This window comes from Notolepis coatsorum, assembly GCF_963971535.1.
Source record: "Notolepis coatsorum genome assembly, chromosome: 4".
Lineage (NCBI taxonomy): Eukaryota > Metazoa > Chordata > Actinopteri > Aulopiformes > Paralepididae > Notolepis > Notolepis coatsorum.
In genome coordinates, this window is record NC_140168.1 from 78,481,499 (window position 1) to 78,487,800 (window position 6,302).

Sequence of the window (6,302 nt, forward strand, 5' to 3'; positions counted from 1 at the left end):
CCGCTAGATTGCCAGCTTGATAATAGTTTCCGCGTCATTTCACTATGTTTGCGAAACTGTGTGTGTTCTGTATTATAGCTGTGGAGACATGGTGTGGCTCATTTTGACAGACATTACTTGTAGTGCAACATGGTAAAAATAGTTAGTTTCTACACGCTGTAGTTTGTAGTTTATTACACGCTAAACATTGCGCATTTCCAAGAGAATCTAGTCTTTTTCCGTAGATCGCGAGATAAAACGCGTTATATGCAATAAGCCCAAACCGTTCTGGTTGATCCCCTGAAACCCCAAATACTCCCAAATCAAAGGTATATAACATGTATATATGTACCTTCACAAAATCATCAAGGGGGGGGAGTCGTTTTAACTAAAAACTGTGATTGTGTTTGCTGAGCATGTTTTTCATCCGGTGAAACGCATAACTGTGATCGTTAGAAAAACATGTTTCAGATTTGGTCAAATAGACATAGAATATACCTTACCTTAGCCAGAAGGTATTCCAAGAAGAAGAATTCCAAGTGATTGCATTGCCATCGCGATTGTCTATACACGTTTCGATGGTAAAATACGCTTAGGCAACGGAATTTCGGGGCGATCAATGTGAATCTATGTTCAAGCAGGAGGAGGGGCCCCTACCAAGGAAAAGAAAAAGAGGAGGCCGCGTATCAACACCAAGCCATTCCAGTTCAGACACAGACGATACTGCCACCTGGTGATAGTCGATCGGCATTGCAGTTCTAGTGTATGTGGATGTGCCAAAGTGATGCAGATTGCTCCGGGCAAGTCTGTAGAGCGGGGATCAAAGTAAAAAGATCAAACGATCCAAAAACGTAATATTACGTGATTGGCACTGATTGAGTTCAAATGCATGGCAGCAGCAATAACGAGATATTGTGCAGAAACGCACTCAACCGATGTTATTACGTCTCGCTCAGCGGACATAACGATGCACAGTAATATACCTGTTGTTACCATTTGTAATAATGACCTCCACTGTCTGCAGCAGGTCTCTCCGCTTATGGACGGCAAGTCCATATCGATAGTCTGCCACTTTTTCACGGTAACGTGTGTACTATCCATGCTCCACAGCTTCCTGCAACAAACTCGCACCTTGCGCAATTTCAGAGTTTGAGATTTCAAAGGGAGTGTTCTGTTTCATTGTCGCAAACGGGCGCTTTTGGTGGTAACCAAATAAAAAAATATATATAATAATTGAGCACCCTCAAAAACCAGTTGAAACTGCAAGTACTCGAGTAATCAATCACTCAGCCCATCTCTATTACTTATCAATGAGGATGTTGATCGGTAGAGTCCTTCCTCAGCGCAATCCATGCTGTTCCTCGTACTAGTTCCACAAATCAATGGAGCTCCTGTCTGTACAGGCTGACTGAAGCTCATTGAACAGCGTGGATAGTGCTGAGAAAGGAACTCTACTGATGAAGTCATCATTGTTAAGTGAGAGGTAGACCTGGGGAAAAAGTTTTAAGATAACTTTGTCTTTTTTTTTTTACGATAGCAGGTAGCAATTGGTCTGACATTTGACAGGATCAGAGTTAGAGAGTGTACCTAATCTCTACTCGTTTCCATGGTAACTACTACAGTACCCATGTGCCTCTATTTGAAGACCAGTCGCAAGCGAATGCTGCGGAGCTGAGGACGATGTTACGAAATCAAAATAGTCAAAACGACAGACGGAATAGACTATTGGAGTTATAAACCTGACTTTTTAAACTTTTTCATGTTTCGAACATTTTATTCATAGCTACAATTAAAACAAAGATGGTGGCGAATGCCGCGAAAACAAACGAGAATGACTCCGGAATGACACAGTAATTGTGTTCCTGTGATTTGGTCGAAGATTATTGATTAGCGTTAACCTTACCGGTCCACTAATGTTAACCATACTGGTCCACTATTGTTAACCTTACCAGCCACAGCTAAAATCACTCTGGGCTGTGGGATTTGGACGCAGGAAATGGATTATCTCCTGACCTATGAGCCATCTTGGCTCCACAAGGCCTGCCTGGCCACTCCTGTGTAGGATGGCTTGAATGGGACTAAATCTTTTCCATATCTTGTTATGTGACTCACATCCATCGTTATTTTGTATCTCATTTATTGTATGTGCTGTATATATGAATGGTAATTGCAAAGGACATTTTTGTACATTTGTGAGAAGTTAATGGATGGGTATTGGCAAAGATTGTTTCTGTCTTCCTCTGACGGGGCCTTATTTATTTGTGTTTTTATGTGATATTTGGTGCATTTGTTTTCTTTGCTAACACAATGGGGGGTTTAGTCCTAGCCACCTTGTCTTGCTGAAGAGGAGGACACAATGTGTTTGCCATTTTAATCTATGGTGATGCTGAAAATATTTATTAAAGATTCTGTGACAGACTTTGACTGAGGAGTCCCTTGCCTTTTTATCTTTTTGGGGAGGGATCGGTGATGATGACATAAAACCTGATTATCTGTGGGTATTATCATATTAGTCTAACATAACAGGAATTTGAAAATTGTCACCCTCTGGGTTTATTGATTTGATTTTCAAATCAAATCAAATGTATTTGTATAGCTCGAGATCACATGGAATTTCAAGTCAAGAATAAACATCACAATAGATCCAGAACAAAAACCACCATAAGATCCATATGCAACACTCCCAGACTTTCCCCAATGAAGATGAGGAACGACTCACTAAAACCTAGCAATAGGGGAAAAAAAGCACCACAGGCGGCGTGGAGGAGAGAAACCTCAGATGGGATGTTCAATGGGGGATCCCCCAGCTGGATGTCGTGATTATAGTGTTGCTATATAATGGATGGATGGAGAACAGTAGAATAATTTGTATGTAATGAAACGCATACATACATACATGGTAGCAATAGTAAAGTACAAAAGATACTTTTTTTAATAAATAGAGCTAAGAACAAAAAAAAGTATAGGAATACGAGTGCTGGTAGCCTGGTATGAAAATAAGATGAAGGCTAAAAGTCGGGGCTCGGATCTCAAAGTATCGGTCATATTCCCCAGGGGGCAGGTGAACCGCTCGGATCTAGTTGAAGTAGAGCGGCATGGTTAGATGCCGGTCGACTGAGGGCGACATGGAGCAGATCCATCGCGTCTGTGGATCCAGATCCAGTTTGAGGACGAATACCCGCTGCAGTCAATGCTGTTTGCCACATCAAGGACTGCGCAGGGAAGATCACACCACCTTGATAGGCCCGATGGGGGCGGGACCAGGGCTGTCGCACACTATCACTCGAGACATCCACTCACAGAGAGACAGGGACAGTACAGGGGTTAGAGAGCTCCCGTATTCGCAATGGCCAGACATAGGAGCAATGAATACATGTAATAAAACGTATATATATGCATACATAGTAGCAATAGAATCAAAGTATATAAGATTTTTTAAATTAAAGTAATAAATAGAACAAAGGCATAGGAATACAAGCGCTGGTATACAAGATGAAACGCAAGAAGATGGATAGAAGGCCATTCACCCCGGGGGGGCGGACATGGTTAGACATTGTAGGTCAGACTGAAGATGGCTCAGATGATGGATCCAGTATGAGGTAGAACAGTCGCTGCAATCTGTATATCGACACACACTTAGCCTGTTAAGCTGTAGCCCTATTTTCAGAAATCTCGCCTAAAGGTACATGCCTAAGTAAATGGAAAATTGCTCCACTTCTACAAGGGCAATTTGCATGTTCTTGTTATCTAGGAACATCTAGGGACCTGTGGGTATGTATATCCAGTGTCAGAAATATTGTGTCTGTTACTAGGCTTGAGTAAATTGTAATGAAAAAAGGGAGAATATAAATTACGATTTATTTTTGCATCTGTGCCGGCACTGCTGGTGAATAACACCATGTTACAATTGTGAGCAAGCCGAGCTCGCTCACTGAGCTTATTCAGCACCTTCTTGAGATCCAGTGTAAAAATATCTAAGCAAATGAATAAAGGGAAGATGATTAAACAGAAGGATTTGTAGATAAAGTAATAAATGATAATCGATTTTAATTATAAATTCATATTTGACCTTGAACTTGACCTTATTATGGCCAAATCATACATCTATGGATAGGGAAAAGGCTCCTCTTTCCAATGGCAGGGTTGAATCTGGATTTAGTCATTTCCTTGCGGTTTTACGATAAAAAAGATATAATAATTAGCATTTTTCCGATAAATCGTATAAAACATCGCTAAAAATTTAAATATACACTTTGACTACTGTTTTGATAAGATTATGGTATTCACTCTTGGCTACAAATTATATATTTTTTAAACAGAACCTCTTAACATCAAACATGAGGACGATTCGCGATGCGCCACTTTGCCGACCTCTAGCAGCTTGGGTGTGCATTTATTTTAATACAATATATAGATATAATTAAAGTCCTATTTGTTGCCTATCAATTGCCCTTTCAGGTGACAAAATCCGTTCAGCGGTTATCGAGTTACATGCCGATATGTGAGGCGTGCGCCAAAGTACACATTACCACCCCCGACCTCCGGGGGCTCTAGCTACGTCAATCATTTGGCGATCTCGAAAATCTTTGGACAGGGTTGTAGCCAATGAGTGTGGCTTTCCAATGATACCCCATGATATGATAATTGGGGATGTAATACGGTCTCTATTGATCGATTTATGATAAAGAAAAGCAGGGTCCCCCTATTGATTGATTGAAAACTTTATTAACAGATTGCAGAATGGGTACAATACAGTACAGCTCAAAACTATCATTACACATGGGCAAAACAGAGTCCATTCTCTTCGGTTCAAATAACAAACTCAGCAAGACCGACGGCTTCTCAGTTACAGTGGGTGACAATATTGTCACAAGGAAAGAAGATATTACCTACCTGGGTTCCATCCTAGAGGCAAATCTTTCCTGTGACAAAATGGCATCCAATGTAATAAAAAAAAGTCAACCAACGAACTCGATTCTTGTACCGGATCTCCTCACTGGTAAACAAGAATACCCTGAAGACTCTGGCAGGAGCACTCATTCAAGGGTACTACGACTATGCTTGCACCTCATGGTACCAAAGCACCTCAAAGGCGCTAAAAACAAAATTACAAACATCTCAAAACAAACTGGTCAGACTACTGCTTGACCTTACTCCTAGAACCCACCTCACCCCTGCCCACTTTGACAACCTAGGATGGCTTAGAGTAGACGACAGAGTACAGCAACTTGCAATGGGCCTGTTCTACAAGATACACTACACGACCAAGGTACCCATGTACATGTCAAAATACTTCCCAAAGGTCAGTGAATACCACAATCACAACACCAGAGGGAGCTCCACAAATCATGTTAAACCCAGATTCGGCTCAAACAAGGGACTAAACACGTTTCGCAATTATGCCACATCAATGTGGAACGCCCTACCCAAAGCTGTAAAGGAATGTGAATCACTACCCACTTTCAAAAAACACCTACGGGAGACTGCAATTCGAAACTGGCCCCTGTAAATGTCCTAACACAACCCCCTCCAATGTACAGAAAATTACCAAGTATGGTCTTGTCAATATTCCAATGTACAGTTTTGTTTGTACAGTTGTACAAACACCCACCCCTCCTACCCAAAGTCCCCCCCCCCACTCCTACCCCCCCCCCCCCCCCCCCCACCCAACCACCTCCAATGTACAGTCCCCCCCCCCCCCAACCTCCTCCAATGTACAGTTTCTACGTCAAATGTATATACTATTTTTTCTGGACTCTTTTTGTATCACAAACAGTACTGTATTTGCAAATCTGGTATGTCATAAATGTATAGATGTAGCAGTACTGTCTATCTGTATGTCATGTATGTCATATATGTTACGATGAATTGAAAATGGGGGACCCTGGTGTAAACAAGACGAAAGTCTTTCTCTGGTCTGCATCCCCTTAACAATTGTATGTATTGAGCTGTACTGTACTGTACCCATTCTGCAATCTGTTAATAAAGTTTTCAATCAATCAATCAATCAATCACACACAATTGTTAAGGGGATACAGACCAGAGAAAGACAGGTGTATAAGTAGGCATATAGAACGATATTAGATTATATATTAGTCTAATATAGCAGGAATTTGAAAACCATTCGTCAGCCCCTGGGTTTATTTATGTTATTAGATCAGAGGAGATGCGAGCTTATTGATTCATTATTACCATATAGGGTGTGCCTCCATTTTCACCAGCAGCTCATTGTGTTCTAATAAGTAGAAATAACTGTCAATCGTCTTGGTCCTCTCGCTCTTATTGGCCCAGACCAGACGTCACACGTCTCCCGCCCCTCAAGC